This window comes from Ursus americanus, chromosome 8 (genome assembly GCF_024610735.1).
Source record: "Ursus americanus isolate L20-20 chromosome 8, mUrsAme1.1.p, whole genome shotgun sequence".
Classification (NCBI taxonomy): domain Eukaryota; kingdom Metazoa; phylum Chordata; class Mammalia; order Carnivora; family Ursidae; genus Ursus; species Ursus americanus.
The window spans coordinates 13756615-13777508 of NC_142134.1; positions in this window are offsets into that span (position 1 = coordinate 13756615).

The window sequence follows — 20894 nt, forward strand, 5'->3', positions numbered from 1 at the left end:
GAAAGAAGAAGGTTTCTCCTGGTAAAGCTTATAAGAACAGGACTGTAAAGTTGATGGTGTAACCAAAGTTTTATTATATACATATTATGTACTTGTATTTACCAAGGAATTCAGAAGACAAATGGCAAGTGTACATATTTAAAAAGAGTTTAAATTTAGGGATGCTTGGGTGGCTCAGTCAGTTGAGCATCTGACTCCTGGTTTCCGCTCGGGTTGTGGTCCCAGGGTCATAGGTTGGAGCCCCGTGGTGGGCTCAGAACTCAGCGCAGAGTCTGCCTGGGATTCGCTCTCTTCTTCTCCCTCTGTCTCTTCCCCTGCTCATATGCACAGTCTCTCTCTCTAAATAAATAAATCTTTTAAAAAATTAATAAATAAAAAAAGTTTAAATTTAGACGTAGTAATTTAAGCCAAGGACTCAAAAGAATTAGCCAACCAACTAGCCTCTCAATGACTAAATTTTAAAAATTCACACGCAACAAAACATTTCATCTATTACTTAATGTAGACTTTTCAGAATAAAAGGAGATCCATTTTTCAAGAGCATCAAGCAAGACTATAAATAAGAAGGTAAATTAAGATTCAAGGGCATTGCAGGCTAAAAAAATGTAGAAAATGAAATGTGTTCTTTACATAACACTCATGATTTGTGTTCATACACTGCTTTTGTGAGAAGCCACTTAATGTATCTTATACAGACCTGGGTTTCAATCTCAGGTTCATCACTTACTGGTACTCTTGGACAGACTCTCTGCTTCAACTTCTTCATCAGTAAAATGTGGATAATCATCATCATCGGCCTTTTGTATCAAAAGCATTTAGAACATTAAATACTCAATAAATATCAGTCTCAATAAAGGCAAGATGGGCTAATATTAGGAGAGCTTTTTCTGAAATTCCTAATATTCAGGTCTCTCCTCGTCAGCTTATTTCTTAAAATGCAAGTCTTGAGACATGTGATCTTCAATATCTTTCAGTATCTTTCATGTATAAGCCCTAGCAAGATAAACCAGGGCAGTTGCAAACCTGCAGAAAAGGGCAAGGGCTAAGAAATTGTAACTACGAGTCAAACTGAAATTCGACTCATTGCTATAGAAGCGTCTAAAAACATATGCAAAAGAAATTACAAACAGTAAATTTAACAGCAATAGCAAAAGTAAGCTTTTACTAAGTGAAGCACAGTAGCAATTGCTAGTATTATTAGATTACAGCTTGAAGTTGCTAGTGAGATTCTCATTAAAAACCTGGAGGGGTTGTTTGTTTGTTTGTTTGTTTGTTTTAAATCAAAAACAACAGGAGGAGGAAAAGTGAGGATCTGTATTCTACTCCAGAATTCTAGTAGAAGTTGAATCTCAGGCAGGAGAATCAGTAGTGACAGCTGGAAAAAAGAAGAGTAAGCAGACCAAATCTCTGGGGCCTGCAGAAAGAAAGGGTTATACTGCAAGCTGACCCCAGAGGAAGAGAATGACCCAAGTGCTTAACCAGCAGGAGGGCCCATATGTTACCTGACAGCAGGGAGACAGGAAATATGCCCAGTCAGGGATTCTAGTGAATGGAAATGCCCATTGGAGTTAGAGCTATGTCTAAATCTTGGCCACAGTTTGCTAGCAATGCTAGGCAAGTTGTTTAAACTCTCTACACTTTTCATTACTGTAAATTGAGGATAATAATGGTAGTTTCATGGAGTTTTGTTGCATTAAAAAGGCAAAACCTGTTGAATGATTAGCATGATTTCTTGCAGAAAGTAAATTTAATATTATTTGAAGTGAATGTTATTTGAAGATGAAGAGAGATCTCTAAGTAACTAAGTAACCGTAGATAAGTAAATATAATGAAACTGTTAACTGTAGGGAGAATCTGTGAACTCCAAATTGACTAATAGCTCTAGACAAAGTCATTTCTTAAAGATGTTATGCCTTTTCTCTTTTTTTTTAAATCTTGGCAGTTTATCTTGGATTCTTTTTTTATTTTGGTTTGTTGCTCTTTCTCATTACCTCCTCATTCTGCACTCCCTAAGTCAGCTATGGTGGGATATGAGGTCACACTAAAAATGCCCAGGTGCTTCTGAAACTCAGGACCAATTTCGCTTGATGCCTCATTTAGAAATACCCCTTCTCCCTCACCCACCCTAAGAAAAGCTTCTGCCTGTAGAAAACAGTGTAGACTTCACATGTACTGGCTGCAAGATGTTATGCCCATAACAAGGGCAGGTCAGTCATATATACAACCACATTCCATATAACTATTAGTAGCAAGATTATTCACAGCTTTAAGATAACTGACAAATAAGCATTATCCCCAATAAACAGTTATCTCTTTAGTAGGCCACTATGTTACAAGCTATGAAGGCAATACAAAAAAAGGTCCAGAAAATCTGACTTCTGAAATGTGATGTAAATTGTGTTTAAATCCCTTGTGATATGATGTAGAAAAGAAAGCTAGAGGTCTAAATTGCTTAATACCTCTTGACCTCAGTTTCTTCCTCTGAGAAACAAATTAGTAGAACTACCTGATCTGTTAATTCCTCGCTAATCCAACCGTTGTGTGGTTCTATGTCTGTGGTGGGCCCTTAAGGAGCAAAGGACAACTTAATTCACAGGTTCATTTGTCTCCCAGAATATAAAAATAGATCATTTTAGAGATAGCAATGTTAGTTTTTTAAAAAAATACCTTAACAAAGGTAGTCCTTGAAAAGTGTGTCCGTAAGAAGATATAAAATGATACGATACAAAACACCCAAGCACCTTGTGTGTGACATTGCTTATAATTCATCAACTTGTTTTTCATTCACTGATCAAAAATAATTTTATTAACTCTTTTACATCTAGAAATTAAGTATTCATGTCTCCAAATCCAGAGTATATGATCCTCAAGAAAAAATAAAGGGCAGGGGGAGATGATTAATTGCAGCCCCTTCAGTTTTTAGTTAGATGTGAGGAAAAGTAATCAGAAAGTGGATAAACCTCTACGATACTTGTATTCAGTTCCTTGGGTGGCTGTAACAAAGTACAAAAGCTGGGTGGCTTTAAACAACAGTTGATGGCCTCCCAGTTCTGGAGGCTAGAAGTCCAAAATCAAGGTAACCTAGGGCCATGTTCCTTGCTGGCTCCAGAAGAGAGTACTTCCTTGCCTCTTCCTAGTTTCTGGTGTTTGCCAACAATCCTTGGCATTTCTTGACGTATAGATACATGACTCCAGTCACATGGCCATCTTCACACTTCTTCCTTCTGTGTTTCCGTGTCCAAATTTTCCCTTTTACAAGGACATTAATCATCATGGGTTAGGGGCTTCCCTAATGACCACATCCTAAGCTGGTTAAATCTGCAAAGACCCTATTTCCAAATAAGATAGTAATCTGAGGTCCTGGGATTAGAACTTCAGTGTATCTTTTTGGGGGGACAGAATTTAACTGATATCAATCTCTCTCCCCTTGTAAAAAAAAAGAAAAAGAATGAAAGAAAAATCAGTGAGTACCCAAGATGCAGAGTTTTGTCAAGAACCAAGAATGGAAAGAAACGTCACATAGGGCTCTCATCACTGGTATGAAAAACATACAGCTTATTGGAACCATCAGGAAATTTGGAGATACTGATTAAAATTCATTTTTTGCTAGCCAGCTGAGTCAGTATCTTGGGAAATAAAATATTTGTAGGAATAAATATTCATGTTCATAATAGCTCAGAGTTTTTTCAACCTCACTAGTTTCCAGATACTGTTCTAAATGTTTGACCCATATTAATACATTTAATACCTTCCAGAACCCTTCAAGGTAAGAATTATTACTATTCCCATTTCACAGTTGGGGAACTAAGGCACAAAGATATTAAGTAACTTGATCAAGTCCTCACAACTAGTATTAAGTGGCAAAACTAGTATTTGAACCGAAGGAGTATGAGTTTGGCCCCAAAAGCTATGCTCTTACTCACTATGAATAGTCCCTGCTTTTATACTTTAGTAGTGAAACAAGACACATCACTACAGAATGATTTAAAATGCAAATGCAAATGCATTTTGCAAATGCAAAATGTCTTAATAGCAAACAGTCCTGTGCATACCAGAGATCCTATCAGAGATCAAATTGTTAAATAGAGAAAAATGAAGGACTATACAAGTTATTTTGTAAAAGTCTGGATTGGATTTAGTAATAGATTCTATTCCTTATGGATCTTTGAGCAAATTTTGTTAAGAAAATAAGACATTAAAAGATCATTATGTTTTGAAAAGATGCTAATTAGAAATAAAATTGTCAAGCACCTGAGAAATAGACCAATAAGCTATTGGTATGCTAATATAACATTATCTAATATCTAATTTTCATAGACTTTCTATTTAACTATAAATATAAACTATATTTTTCAATTAGAAATTGAATTTTCAATTAGAAAAACTAATTTTTCAATTAGAAAAACTCAACATGCATTTGTTTCAATGATGAAGAAAGTTTCCTGAAAATGCTAATTTTCTTTTTCTTTAGCAGATTTGTATCCTAGAGAACATAATTCATTTGGCCAAAAATTTCTGTCTAGTCCTCTTGGTGAAATTAAATTATTTAAAAATAATTATACACTTTTAACATATAGACACAATGAATCATAAACATTACTATTTATTGATTTCAATATTCCTTTTAAGTGGGCTTGAAAAATGAATGTATCATTATAACCTTAATGCTTTAAAAATATTATCAAATCTTAAAATTGCAATCTCAACTCTGTTGAGATTTTAGCTTGTTTAGGATTTCTGATTGAGCCATTATATTAAAACTAAACAAAAATAAGTTAAGACATAAGAAGCCTTAGCATCGATAATGTTAGAGACAAGCTTAGGCCAATATGCCTAAAGGTTATATTCATGACTGCAAGTGAGAGTCCCAAATGCACTGTATTCTCCTTGTGATCACTAGTTTACACCTGGTTTCTTGATTCTGTTTTGTACCACACATTGACAAACTGCTGTGTCTTAATTTAAGACCCACCTAGATTAAATTTAATTGCACTAATCTTTAATTTCATTATTCATGGTAAGTAGGATATTACTTTTTATTGTAAGGCTATTATTATTTTTTCAGAAGTGTTTTGTAAGCAATTATAATTCCTGTTCAAAAAGTAATGTTCCTCATTGGAAGGCAGTGAAATTTTGCAGGCAGTAGTAATGCTATAAGCAAAGACTGAAATCTTTCGGTGACCATTGTCTTTGACAACACTAGGATATTACTGGAAGATATTATTTTTAGGAACTGGAACTTGTCAAAGTCACCAAACTGTTCATAATATTTTTCTAACAGAATGTACATAATAAGAGGTATTTTTTAGAGAAGCCATATTTTAAGTCCACAAGTGATTTCTAAATCAAATTCTGAAGGAAATACTTAATATGGTACTCTGCAGATTTCTTTCAATAGCTCACCATAAGTATTTTATTGTTACATTGGTGACTTTTTAAAACCTGTCGGTATGTCGAGAAACCACTATAAAAAGACACTGATCATTGTAACATTAATACATATTCAATTAAGCCAGTTAATGATCTCCTGAATGAAAGAACTTTATTACTTGATCCCAAACAAATGCCATTTTATTTTATATCAGGAAAAATCTTTCTTTTTTATTAATGTTAATTTCATGAGGTAATCACAGATTAAATGCTCAACATTTTTTATTTTTTTATTTTATTTTTTTAAAGATTTTATTTATTTATTTGACAGAGAGAGAGACAGCCAGTGAGAGAGGGAACACAAGCAGGGGGAGTGGGAGAGGAAGAAGCAGGCTACCAGCAGAGGAGCCTGATGTGGGGCTCGATACCAGAATGCCGGGATCCTGCCCTGAGCCGAAGGCAGATGCTTAATGACTGAGCCACCCAGGCGCCCCTAGATACATTTTTTAAAACAAATGATGCCTTGGGTCAAAACAATTTTCTACTAACTATAAGTATAAAAAGGTCAGCTTATAAAAATGTGTTCATAAGATATAATAGCTGGTTTGGATATTGTTTGAGGTTTGGGGCCTTTCATTTTTCTGTAGCTGATAGCAGATGTAATCTGAAAATATGAACCGAAATAAATCCTAAAGTAATGCTGGATCAGAAGGGGAAACAGGGAGGGGAGGCAATTTTTTAAGTTACAAAATCGATTAATGATGATCTTACCATCATTGGCAGATGTAACATTTTTATTTAAGTAGTTTTAGAATAGATTGCCAGTATGCCAAAAGGCTTTCATTAGTACAAGTAAACTTGGGGCATTATAAAGTTGAAATAAAACTGGACACTTTTTAAAAGATAATTCTAACAAGTGCTTCTCTAAGTTTCAGTTTAGAAAATAGTAATATTACATCAGCCTGATCCCTGAGTCCAGATATGTTTTGAGAAAAATTCTTACCTAGATGTCCAGAAAACTTTGAGTTCACAATTATCATAATCATCCGTTTTTGGTGAATGAGTAGCAAGTACAAAATATTTTTCTCTTGGGGGCACCTGGGTGGCCCATTTGGTTAAGCGTCCAACTCTTGATTTCGACTCAGGTCATGATCTCAGGGCTGTGGGATCGAGCCCAGGTCAGGCTCCACATGCAGCAAGGAGTCTGCTTGAGATTCTCTCTCTCCCTCTCTCTTGTGCTTTCTCTCTCTATTTCTCAAATAACTCTTTAAAAGTATATATATTTTTTCTCTCTAGTTCCTTTCCTTGTTATCCCTAAAATTTTGTTTATTCCAAGAGTTATGGAAATACTTTTAGATGTAATACAGAGCTTTTTAAGTGTTGGCTATTGTGATCATGACCCATTAAGTGTCTGAATTAAATTAACAGAGATACCCCCCCCCCCCACAATGCCCCACTAGGGTTACAGTGGTGGAAAAAAAAAATCACAGGATCTTGTCCTGCCACTGTATGAACTGAAGGACTTACTCAACAACTTTAAGCCCTAGTTTACCAATCAATAAAATTAGAGTAATAACGATATCATTCTCACTAATGATAAGAGCTACCCTTTATTAAGGGTTACACTGTACGAGGTGTAGTGCTAAGCACATTACAGATATTTTTGCATTTAATTCTTCTAAGTAGGTGTTATTATTTCTATTTCTGTAGATAAGGAAACTGGAGAAATGATGTAAGTTGCCAAAGGTCATACAGTTAGTCAGTGATAGAGACAGGTTTTAAGCAGATTGATTCCAATGCGGACTGTTCTTAAATACTATACTTTGCACTTCTCCTGGCTGTGATTGTGAGAGCTGATTATAGCAACTGGGATTTTTGCCATGTTTAATACCCAAATACTGATTTTTCTCCCCAAAATCTGTGAACAGTAGTCCCATCTTGTTGGTGTACATGAATTATGTCTTAATAATCTTGCAAAAATTTATAACCCCTCTAGGACTAGAATCTGGCCTTTTAACTGTAATCTAGTTAGACTCTATCAAAGACCCCACAACTCACATAAAGGAAGAAGTAAAAGGAAACAGGCATGAGCCACCTGGTTGGCGCAGTTGGTTAAGCATCCTATTCTTGGTTTCGGCTCAGGCCTTGATCTCAGGGTCATGAGATCAGACTCCACGACAGGCTCCATGCTCAGCCGGGAGTCTGCTTAAGACTGTCTGCCCCCTCCCCCATATGCACATGTGCACTCTCTCTCTCTCAAATAAATAAATACATAAATAAATCCTTTATTTATTTATTTATTTATTTATTTATTTATTTATTTATTTTTTAAAGAAAACTTTTTTTTTTTTTTTAAGATTTTATTTATTTATGTGACAGAGAGACAGCCAGCGAGAGAGGGAACACAGCAGGGGAGAGGGAGAAGGAGCAGGCTCCCAGCCGAGGAGCCCGATGGGGGACTCGATCCCAGAACGCCAGGATCACGCCCTGAGCCGGAGGCAGACGCTTAACGACTGCGCTACCCAGGCGCCCCAATAAATCCTTTTTTTAAAAAAGGAAACAGGCAGGAAATGGTCTTTAGGGTGGGTTTCTGTGTTAGCAAAAAGTGGACTCAGCTACTTGTAACTCCATATTGGGAGCCGAATGTTTCAGCCTCAACATAAAATACAACACCCAGAGGATCAAAGAATGAAATGAGATTGAGCTGAAGCATGTCAGTAACAGCTTCGTGTGTTGGTTTTTGATCTTTTTACCCTGGAGGAATTCTTGAAATAATTTTCAAGTCTCAGGGTACCCCTACATAAATATTCTTATACCTGCAAATCATAGGATGTTAATGTGATTGGTAAGTTATAGATATAATAATGTATTAACAATTGTCAATAGTTGTGGATAACTTATTATTAGTCTAATCTTTTTGTGATTCTTTCTCCCCACAAAAGACAACAACTCTAACATAAGCTGGTCATGTAGGCAGGGAAAATTTAGCTTTCCTTTTTATCTTTATTTCCTACTTGATTTTTAAAATCATATCCAGGGTGTTAGTCCCAGTCCTCCAAGACACTAAGACAGGGTTAAACATGCAAGGATTTTACTAGGGGAACACCTTTGAGAGAAAAAGATTGGGAAGACTGGGAGGACCGTCAGACCACGAAGCACGGATGACCTTGTGTGAAGGAGAAAGGAAGGAAGGTGACATGCGAGTGTCCTAGATTGCTGTAAAGCGTGAGGAAGGATCAGCGAGGCTGTCATGGAGACTTCGAGCTCAAGTCAGCCATCAGGAGAGTCTAAGGACGTCCAGGAACGGGCCTGCCTCATATTCCTGCCGCACTCAGTCACCGGCTGGGAGTGGTTCTTAGGAGGTGTGGCCTCAGCACCAGCATGGGGATGGAGTTCGGAGCCCAGTATCCTGAGCCAGTTACATCCCCATAGCTGCGTCTGCAAGCCACATTCTCGGGGCCACCACCCCTAAGGCCTAAATGTTTATCATAAAGTTCTACTCTACAAGTAGCTGATAAGGTAAGCTGTAATATTTTCCCTATTGAAAACTAAAATGATTTTTTACCCAATTTCCTGAAAAAAGAAGTTAGGTTTACCTGTTTTGAAATTAATATCTTACTTTCCTTTTTGTAAGTATAAAAACAACCTAAGGCAAACATAATAATTTTCTGTTAAATAGGTGGCTTAAGTCCCCCCCCAAAAAAAAGTAATTTATTTTTACTGAAGACAGGCTTGGCTGATTTAATTTATATAAAAGTTACAAATTGATTTAGTAAATAATTATTTACAACATAAAAACTATTGACATTGCAGTTAGTACAGCTACTAAACCATAATAGAGTACATAATAGTACAGCTACTAAGCCAGTGGAATATGAATAAAAATAAATCTTAAGATATAGTTTTTTTTTTAAGATTTTATTTATTGTTTATTTAGAGAGAGAGCATGAGCAAGGGGAGGAGCAAAGGGAGAGAGAGAGAGAGAGAATCTCAAGCACACTCTGCACTGAGCGTGGAGACCTACTTGGGGCTTGATCTCACAACCCTGAGATCCAAGGAGTTGGATGCTAACCGACTGAGCCTCCTAGGCACACTTATCTTAAGATAGTTTTATACAAAGCTATGAAAAAATAATTTTCTTCCTGAGTAACATATTTAGAATCAAATATAGGCCTAGTATTTATGAAATTATTATATGTTAGCTTTTAAAAATCTCTTTTACATACCCACTTATGCATAAAAACTTATTTTTGAAACTAGAAATAAAGAATAAAATAACATAAAACTTGTGCTTGTTTTGCTATTGCACAATTACCCAGTTCTGGACCAAACTTGAGATAAGCATGCAAGAATTTCATTTTCAGTGAAAATGAGATGGTTTTCATTCTTGCTCATGATTCTTAAACAAGTCAAAGCTTGCTCACATATGTAATGAGTAGAAGAAAACTTTAGTGAAATGTTTGCTGCTTTCCTGTGAATGACAAGGTACTCTTCCTTCACAGAAATCCAGAGCTTGTCCAGAGACAGATCAGTAAACCTCATCTTGACTGCATGATCAGACTGCAGCTCACGAAGTCTTTGCTGTTCTTCCAAGTAAGATGCTCAGGCTAAGCAGAAGTTTCAGAGAAAGGGTCTCTCAACCTTGTATTGAAAGAAAGAGGCACTACTGTTCCATTTCATTCTGTGGTTCTTCTAGGTGGTTTTCAATAAAGCTTCAATCTTGCTACCTTCCTCACTCTTAAATTGGGCAAATATCAGGATTTCTTGCTGCAATATAATTTTTCTAAAGGTCCAGATTGTTGTAAATTGAAGAATCTTGTAACTTGAAGTCAAACTACTTTCTCCAGGGTCTTGTGAATACTTGTTGAACTGGTTCATGTGATGAAAAAATGCCCCAGTAGCTAATTGCTGCAGGCTTCCTCTTCAAAACATACGATAAAATGTGGCTTATACCACTTCTTGAAAATCTTCCTGTTATTCACTTTCTAGCTTAAAACATACTATTGCAACTCTTTGTCAGCTAAGCCACAGGATTTCTATGTGTAACAGGGGGAAAAGTATGTGGTCTTCATCCAGATGATAACACAATTTTAAAACATTCTGGAATGAACTGGTCTTTACTTAATGAAGTTAACGATTTTGTAGCGTCATTCAGAACTTTTGTCATTAGTACCTCTTCTGAATAAAGCAGTATGTTATAGTAGCTTTAGATCAAAGAAGCTGAACGAAGTCAAGCACAAGAGACATGGAGAAGATTATATCAAAGCACATTACAATCAAACTTCTCCAAACCAGTGATAAAGAATTCCTAGCAACCAGAAAAAAAGTTTCATTACATACAGAGGAACAAAGGAAAGGATGACATTGGGTTTTTCATCAGAAACAATGCAAGTGAGAAGAGAGTAGAACAAAATCTTTAAAGTAGTGAAAGGAAAAACTGTCAACCCAGAATACTATGCTCCCGAAATATCTTTCAACAATGAAGACAAAACACTTTTCAGACGTGTAAAAGCCAACCGATTTCAACAGCAACAAGCTCAAGTTATAAGAAATGGTACAGAAAGTTTTTCAGTCATAAGGAAAATGATACTGGATAGAAATACGATCTACAGAAAGAAATCAGCATTAGAAATAGTAACACCATGGTTATCATAAACATATGATTTTTTCTCTTTAAGTTTCTTACTATTAAAATCTATAATTAAACAAAACTAATAATACTGTAGCATGTGGTTTATAACATATAAGAAAGTAAAATGTATTATAACACCAAGTACAAAAATAAGGAGAGGAAAAATGGAAGTAAACTATTGAAATGTTATTGTATACGTCAAGTGGTATGATATCATTTGAAGATAGACTGTGGTAAGTTAAAAATACATACTATGCACTCTAAAGTGACAACTAAACTAAGAAGCAAAGAGTTAGAGCTAATAAGCAAACAATGAGCTAAAACAGAATCAGAAAACATCTAATTAATCAAAACAAATCCAGAAAAGCAAAAAAAGTAAGCAAAATGCAAAAGACAAATAGAAAACAAATAGTAAGATTATATATATAAACCCAACCATATTAATAAATACATTCAATGGAAATTATCTAAGTATACCGATTAAAAAACAGAGATGGTAAAACTGGCTTAAAAAACAGGATCCGATCAGAAAAATCGAAGATGGCAGAGGAGTAGGGGACCCCTTTTTCAGCTGGTTCCCTGTGTCGAGCTGGATAGGTACCAGACCAGGCTGATTCTGTGGATCTGGAATCTCTACAAATGAATATCTCCAGCGCTGAGTATTGAGGTACGAAGCGGGGAGCCGTGAAACTGCGTACAGATATTGGAAGATAAACGGAAGGGGGAGGGAGCCGCCGCGTTCGGGCGCCAGGAAGCGGCAGCCACCTGCACGGGAGAGCGGGCGGACTCACGGGCCGGCACCCGCAAGAGAGCAGACTGAGACCGTGAGCCGGGGCGCGCCACCAGGCATCTCGCGGAACACGGGAATCCCGGTGTGCTCACTGGATCCAGACTGAGACCGGGAGCTCCGGGGCGCGCGCGGGGCGCGGCTGGCGGGCCACCTGCACGGGGGAGCGGGCGGACTTGCGGTCAGCACCCGTGAAACAGCAGACTGAGACCCTGAACCGGGTGCGCGCACCACCAGGCATCTCGCGGAACACCGGAATCCCGGTGCGCTCACTGGATCCAGACTGAGACCGGGAGATCCGGGAGCGCGCGCGGGGCGGCTGGCGGCTGGCGGTGTTAGAAACACAAAGGACAGAGACGCACCGGCCCTGGAAGTGAGGGCTGGGACCCCGGGTGTGGGGCGCACATCCCGGGACGCTGCAGGGTTGAGCAGCACCAACAGAAACAGAGTTAAAGTGGCCAGAACACCAGTGGAGAACGGTCGGCAATCCCTCTGTTCTGAGACAGAGGCTGAAATTCGGCCGCTGCTGCTCTGACTCTCAGAAGAGGCACAGCAAAACACCAGGGAAAGCCGCCAGAGAACAAAAGCCTGGAAATACCAGCTCACAGCGTGCCCATCCCCATCCCCCCTTGCAGGGGACACGGAGACTCTACCCAAACAGGGTTGCCTGAGTATTGGTGCAGCAGGCCCCTCCCCCAGAAGGCAGGCGGAAAAATCAAGAAGCCCACATCCCAGGGCGCCTTGGTGGCGCAGTCATTAAGCGTCTGTCTTCGGCTCAGGGCGTGATCCCGGCGTTCCGGAAAGGAGTCCCTCATTGGGCTCCTCCGCTGGGAGCCTGCTTCTTACTCTCCCACTCACCTGCTTGTGTTCCATCTCTCGCTGGTTGTCTCTCTGCCACATAAATAAATAAAATCTTTAAAGAAGAAGCCCACACCCCCTAAGATCCCTATAAAACAAGGGCGCACGGCCTGGGTCCTGGTCAATAATTTGAGCTCTGGACAACCCAGCAACCTCTCCTCATTAGAATGACGAGAAGAGAAATCCCCCTCAGCAAAGAAAAGACAATGAGTCTGTGGCCTCTGCCACAGAACTAGTGGATATGGATGTAACCAAATTATCAGAAATGGAATTCAGAGTAACAATGGACAAGATGATGTGTAGACTTGAAAAAAGTATTAACGAAAATGTTAATGAGAATATAGAATCTCTAAGGGTGGAAATGAGAGCGAATCAGGCAGAAATTAAAAATTCTATGAGCCAAATGCAGTCAAAACGAGATGCTCTGACGGCCAGGGTCACTGAGGCAGAGGAACATATTAGCAAATTGGAGGATGGGGTAGTAGAAGAAAAAACGAAAATAGAAGCTGGACTTAAAAAAATCCAACCCCATGAATGTAGGTTACGGGAGATTACTGACTCAAATGATCCACTGTCAGAATAATCGGCATCCCCGAGGGGGTGGAGAAAAACAGAGGACTAGAAGAGATATTTGAACAAATTGTAGCTGAAAACTTCCCTAATCTAGCGAGGGAAACAAACATTCGTGTCCAAGAGGCAGAGAGGACCCCTCCCAAGCTCAACCATGACAAACCTACGCCACGTCACGTCATAGTGCATTTAGCAAATATTAGATCCAAGGATACAGTATTGAAAGCGGCCAGGACAAAGAAATTTCTCACGTACCAAGGCAAAGGTATCAGAATTACGTCAGACCTGTCTACACAGACCTGGAATGAGAGAAAGGGTTGGGGGGGGGCATTTTTAAAGCTCTTTCAGAGAAAAACATGCAGCCAAGGATCCTTTATCCAGCAAGGCTGTCATTCAGAATTGATGGAGAAATAAAGACATTCCAGAATCGCCAGTCATTAACCAATTTCGTAACCATGAAACCAGCCCTTCAGGAGATATTAAGGGGGGGTTCTATAAAGGTAAAAAGGCCCCAAGAGTGATACAGAACAGAAAGTCACAACCGATACAAAGACTTTACTGGCAACATGGCATCATTAAAATCATATCTCTCAATAATCACTCTCAATGCAATGGCTTGAATGCTCCCATAAGACGCCACAGGGTTGCAGATTGGATAAAAAGAAATGACCCATCCATTTGCTGTCTACAAAAGACTCATTTTGAACCCAAAGATACATTCAGACTGACAGTAAAGGGATGGAGTACCATCTTTCACGCCAATGGACCTCAAAAGAAAGCTGGGGTAGCAATTCTCATATCAGATAGATTGGATTTTAAACTAAAGACTATAGTTAGAGACACAGAAGGGCACTATATTATTCTTAAAGGATGTATCCAACAAGTGGATATGACAATTATAAATATATATGCCCCCAACAGGGGAGCAGCAAGATACACAAGCCAACTCTTTTTTTTTTTTTTTACACAAGCCAACTCTTAACCAGAATAAAGAGACATATAGATAAAAATACATTAATAGGAGGGGACCTCAACACCCCACTATCAAAAATAGACAGAACACCCTGGCAAAAACTAAGCAAAGAATCAAAGGCTTTAAATGCCATACTCGACGAGTTGGACCTCATAGATATATATAGAACACTACACCTCAGAACCAAAAAATACTCATTCTATTCTAAAACCCACGGAACATTCTTAAGAATAGACCATGTTCTGGGACACAAAACAGGTCTCAACCGATACCAAAAGATTGAAATTATCCCCTACATATTCTCAGACCACAATGCTCTGAAATTGGAACTCAACCACAAGAAAAAATTTGGAAGAAACTCAAACACTTGGAGACTAAGAACCATCCTGCTCAGGAATGACTCGATAAAGCAGGAAATCAAAAATCAATTTAAACAATTTATGGAGACCAACAAGAATGAAAACACAACAGTCCAAAACCTATGGGATACTGCAAAGGCAGTCCAAAGGGGGAAATACATAGCCATCCAAACCTCACTCAAAAGAATAGAAAAATCTAAAATGCAGTTTTTATATTCTCACCTCAAGAAGCTGGAACAGCAACAGAGGGACAGGCCTAATCCACTCACGAGGAAGCAGTTGACCAAGATTAGAGCAGAAATCAATGAATTAGAAACCAGAAGTACAGTAGAGCAGATCAACAGGACTAGAAGCTGGTTCTTTGAGAGTATCAATAAAATTGACAGACCACTGGCAAGACTTACCCAAAAGAAAAGAGAAAGGACCCAAATCAATAAAATTATGAATGAAAAAGGAGAGGTCATGACCAACACCAAGGAAATTGGAAGGATTATTAGAAACTTTTATCAACATCTATATGCCAATAAATTAAGCAATCTGGAAGAGATGGAGGCCTTCCTGGAAACCTATAAACTACCAAGACTGAAACAGGAAGAAATTGATTTCTTAAACAGGCCAATTAATTATGAAGAGATTGAAACAGTGATAAACAACCTTCCAAAAAACAAAACACCAGGACCGGATGGTTTTCCCGGGGAATTCTACCAAACATTCAAAGAAGAAATAATGCCTATTCTCCTAAAGCTATTTCAAAAAATAGAAACAGAAGGAAAGCTACCAAACTCATTCTATGAGGCCAATATTACCTTGATCCCCAAACCAGGCAAAGACCCCATCAAAAAGGAGAATTACAGGCCAATTTCCCTAATGAATATGGATGCTAAAATCCTCACCAAGATCCTGGCTAATAGAATCCAACAGCACATTAAAAGGATTATCCATCATGACCAAGTGGGATTCATACCTGGGATGCAAGCGTGGTTCAACATTCGCAAATCGATCAGCACGATACATCATATCAACAAGAAAAGTCTCAGGAACCATATGATCCTCTCAATTGAATCAGAAAAAGCATTTGACAAAATACAGCATCCTTTCCTGATTAAAACCCTTCAGAGTGTAGGAATAGAGGGTACATTTCTCAATCTCATAAAAGCCATCTATGAAAAGCCTACAGAAAATTTTATTCTCAATGGGGAAAAGCTAGAAGCCTTCCCCTTAAGATCAGGAACACGACAAGGATGCCCACTCTCACCACTATTATTCAACATAGTACTAGAAGTCCTTGCAACAGCAATCAGACAACAAAAAGGGATAAAAGGTATCTAAATCGGCAAGGAAGAAGTCAAAATATCTCTCTTTGCAGATGACATGATACTCTATATGGAAAACCCAAAAGAATCCACTCCCAAACTATTAGAAGTTATAGAGCAGTTCAGTAATGTGGCGGGATACAAAATCAATGCTCAGAAATCAGTTGCATTTCTATACACGAATAATGAGACTGAAGAAAGAGAAATTAGGGAATCCATCCCATTTACAATAGCACCAAAAACCATACGTTACCTTGGAATTAACTTAACCAGAGACGTAAAGGACCTATATTCTAGAAACTATAAATCACTCTTGAAAGACATTGAGGAAGACATAAAAAGATGGAAAAATATTCCATGCTCATGGATCGGAAGAATTAACATAGCTAAAATGTCCATGCTACCCAGAGCAATCTGCACTTTCAATGTTATCCCGATCAAAATACCGAGGACATTTTTCAAAGAACTGGAACAAATAGTCCTTAAATTTGTATGGAACCAGAAAAGGCCCCCAATCGCCAAGGAACTGTTGAAAAGGAAAAACAAAGCTGGGGGCATCACAATGCCAGATTTCGAGCTGTACTACAAAGCTGTGATCACAAAGACAGCATGGTACTGGCATAAAAACAGACACACAGACCAATGGAACAGAATAGAGAACCCAGAAATGGACCCTCGGCTCTTTGGGCAACTAATCTTTGATAAAGCAGGAAAAAATATACAGTGGAAAAAAGACAGTCTCTTCAATAAATGGTGCTGGGAAAATTGGACAGCTACTTGCAAAAGAATGAAACTTGACCACTATCTCACACCATACCCCAAAATAAACTCCAAATGGATGAAAGACCTCGATGTGAGACAGGAATCCATCAAAATCCTAGAGGAGAACATAGGCAGCAACCTCTACGACATCGGCCAAAGCAACCTTTTTCATGACACATCTCCAAAGGCAAGAGAAACAAAAGATAAAATGAACTTATGGGACCTTATCAAGATAAAAAGCTTCTGCACAGACAAAGAAACAGTCAAAAAAACTAAGAGGCAGCCCACGGAATGGGAGAATATATTTGCAAATGACACTACAGATAAAAGACTGGTATCCAAGATCTACAAAGAACTTCTCAAACTCAATACACGAGAAACAAATAAACAAATCAAAAAATGGGCAGAAGATATGAACAGACACTTTTCCAATGAAGACATACAAATGGTTAACAGACACATGAAAAAATGTTCAAAATCATTAGCCATCAGGGAAATTCAAATCAAAACCACACTAAAATACCACCTTACGCCAGTTAGAATGGCAAAAATAGACAAGGCAAGAAACAACAATTGCTGGAGAGGATGTGGAGAAAGGGGATCCCTCCTACATTGTTGGTGGGAATGCAAGTTGGTACAGTCACTCTGGAAAACAGTGTGGAGGTCCCTTAAAAAGTTAAAAATTGAGCTCCCTATGACCCAGCCATTGCACTACTGGGTGTTTACCCCAAAGATACAGACGTAGTGAAGAGAAGGGCCATATGCACCCCAATGTTCATAGCAGCATTGTCCCCAGTAGCTAAATCGTGGAAGGAGCCGAGATGCCCTTCAACAGATGACTGGATTAAGAAGTTGTGGTCCATATATACAATGGAATTTTATTCAGCTATCAGAAAGAACGAATTCTCAACATTTGCTGCAACATGGACAGCACTGGAGGAGATAATGCTAAGTGAAATAAGTCAAGCAGAGAAAGACAAATATCATATGATTTCTCTCATCTATGGAACATAAGAAATAGGATGATCGGTAGGGGAAGAAAGGGATAAAGAAAGGGGGGGTAATCAGAAGGGGGAATGAAACATGAGAGACTATGGACTATGAGAAACAAACTAAGGGCCTCAGAGGGGAGGGAGGTGGGGGAATGGGATAGACCGGTGATGGGAGGTAAGGAGGGCACGTATTGCATGGTGCACTGGGTGTTATACGCAACTAATGAATCATCGAACTTTACATCGGAAACCGGGGATGTGCTGTATGGTGACTAACATAATATAATAAAAAATCATTAAAAAAAAAAAAGAATCAGAAAAATCAAGTCACTTTTTAAGGTGATATATATATATATATATATATCATGTGATATATATATATATATATATATATATATATATATATATATATATATATATAAACAGGATCCAATTATATGCCGTATACAAAAGGCCTACTTCAAATATAAAGATAAAAACAGCTCCAAAGTAAAAGTATGGAAAAAATATACTATGTTAGGGGTGCCTGAGCGGCTCAGTTGGTTAAGCAGTTGACTCTTGATTTTGGTTGGGGTCATGATCTCAGGCTCCTGGGATCAAGCAACGTGTTGAGCTCCACACTCAACCGGTAGTCTGCCTGAGGATTGTCTCTCCCTCTCCCTCTGCCCCTCCCATGACTCACACACATATTCTCTCTCTCTCTAAAATAAATAAATAAATCTTTAAAAAATGTACTATGCTAACAGTAATCAAAAGAAAGTTGGTGTAGCTATATTAATAACGGAGAAAACAAATTTAACAACTGAGAATATTACCAGGGATAGAATAAGGTAATTTCCTATGGATAATGGGGTCAATTTATCAAGATAAGATAATAATCCTAAACACTTATGTACCTAATAACGGACTTTCAATATACACGAAGCAAAGAAAAAATGGGTAGAAGTGAATAACTAAATTGACAAATCCAGAATTATTATTGGAGATTTCAATATGTCTATCTGAATTATTCACAGAATAAGTAGACAGAAAATCAGTAAAGATACAGAAAATGTAAACAGTACTTTCAAACAACTTAATTGACATTTATAAAACACTCACCCAACAGCAGAATATATCTGTCCAAGTACACACTGAACATTTGCCATAGACCATATTCTGGGCCAGAAAACAAGTCTCAATAAGGTTAAGATGATTTGACTAACATAATATAATAAAAAATCATTTAAAAAAAAGATGATTTGATTCATACAAATTAAGTTCTTTGAACAAAATAGAGTTATATTAGAAATCAATAACAGAAAGATCTCTGCAAAATCCCCAACTCTCTGAAAACTAGAACACTTTTAAGTAACTCATGAATCAAAGAAAAGTCAAAATTGAAATAAGGAAGTTTTAAAATGGAATGAAAATTGAAAACACCAAAATTTCTGGAATGCCACTAAAGCAGTGGCTAGGGGGAAATTTGCAGCCTGTATTAGGCAAAAAGTTCTCAAATCAATAACCTCAGCCTCCACATTAAGGAAATAGAAAAAGAAGAGTAAATTAAACCCCAAGTAAGCAGCAGGAAAAAAAATAATAAAGTGGAAATCAGTGATGTAGAAAATAGAAAAACAGTACAAAAAATCAATAAAACTAAAAGCCAGCTCTTTTAAAAGATTGAGAAAATTGACAGACCTCTAGCCAGACTAATAGGGACAAAAAACAAAGCAGGCACAAATTGTCAATATTAGGTACAGGAGGAATACATCTTTAGAGATTTTACAGATATTAAAAGGAAAATATGAGAACATTATTGACTTTATGCCAATAAATTCAACACAGATAAAATTTCTTGCAAGACACTAATTGACAAAGCTCACTCAAAAAGAAATAGATAAGGTGAATAGCCATATATCTATTTTAAAATTAAATTTCTAGTTAAAAACTTTCCTACAAAGAAAACCCCAGACCCACTGGTAGTGGGTAGTGAATTCTACCAAATGTTTAAGGAAGAAATAATACCAAGTCTACAGAAACTGTTCCAGAAAACTAAAAAGTCAAAACTATTTTCCATTTCATTCTATGAGGTCAGCATTAACCTCATATCAAACTGGACAAAGACATTTAAGACAAAAGAAAAGTACAGGTTAAGATCCCTCTTTAAAAGATGAAAAAATTCCAAACAAAATTTTAGCAAATTGAACACAACAGTATATAAAAGGGTAATATACCATGACTAAATGGAATTTATTTCAAGAGTGCAACATTGTTTTAATATTTGAAATCCTTCAATATAAATCGCCATATAAACAAACTAGAAAAGAAAAACCACACAATAATCTCAACAGGCTCAGTAAAACCATTTGACAAAACCTAACCTTCATTCCTGATGAAAAAAAAAATTCTCAGCAAACTAGAAAAGGGGAATTCCTCAGCTTGATAAAGGGCATCTATAAAATCTTACAGCTAATATCATACCTTCATAGTAAAAGAATTCTTTTCAAATAAGCTCAGATGTAAGACAAGAATGTTGGCTCTTACTGCTTCTATTCAACATGGTACTGAAGGTTTAGCCAGTGCCATCAGTCAAGGAAAAGAAATAAAAGGCATCCAGATTGTAAAGGAAGAAGTAAAACTGTCTTTATTCACAAATGACATGATTGTTTATGTGAAAAATCCAATGGAACTTACAAAAAGCTACTAGTACTAATACATGAGTTTAGCAAGGTTGTAGGACACAAGATCAATATACAAAATCAATTGTATTTCTTTTTTTTTTTTAAAGATTTTATTTATTTATTCGATAGAGAGAGAGACAGCCAGCGAGAGAGGGAACACAAGCAGGGGGAGTGGGAGAGGAAGAAGCAGGCTCATAGTGGAGGAGCCTGATGTGGGGCTTGATCCCACAATGCCAGGATCACGCCCTGAGCCGAAGGCAGACGCTTAACTGCTGTGCCACCCAGGCGCCCCCAATTGTATTTCTATATACTAGTAATGAACAATTGGAAATTGAAATTAAAAATCAATACATTTACAACAGCATAAAAATATGAAATACTTAAGGATAAATCTGACAAAAGATGTGAAAGACCTAGACACTGAAAAAGAACAAAACATTGCAGAATGAAATTAAAGAGGACCTAAATTAATGGAGAGATACACCATGCTCGAAGGCCAGAGGACTCAGTATTGTTAAGATGTCAATTCTCCCCCAGGTGGTTTATAGATTTGATGCAATCAGAATGAAAATCTTCCCCTCCTTGTGTTTTTAGAAGTTGGCAAACTGGGGGTGCCTG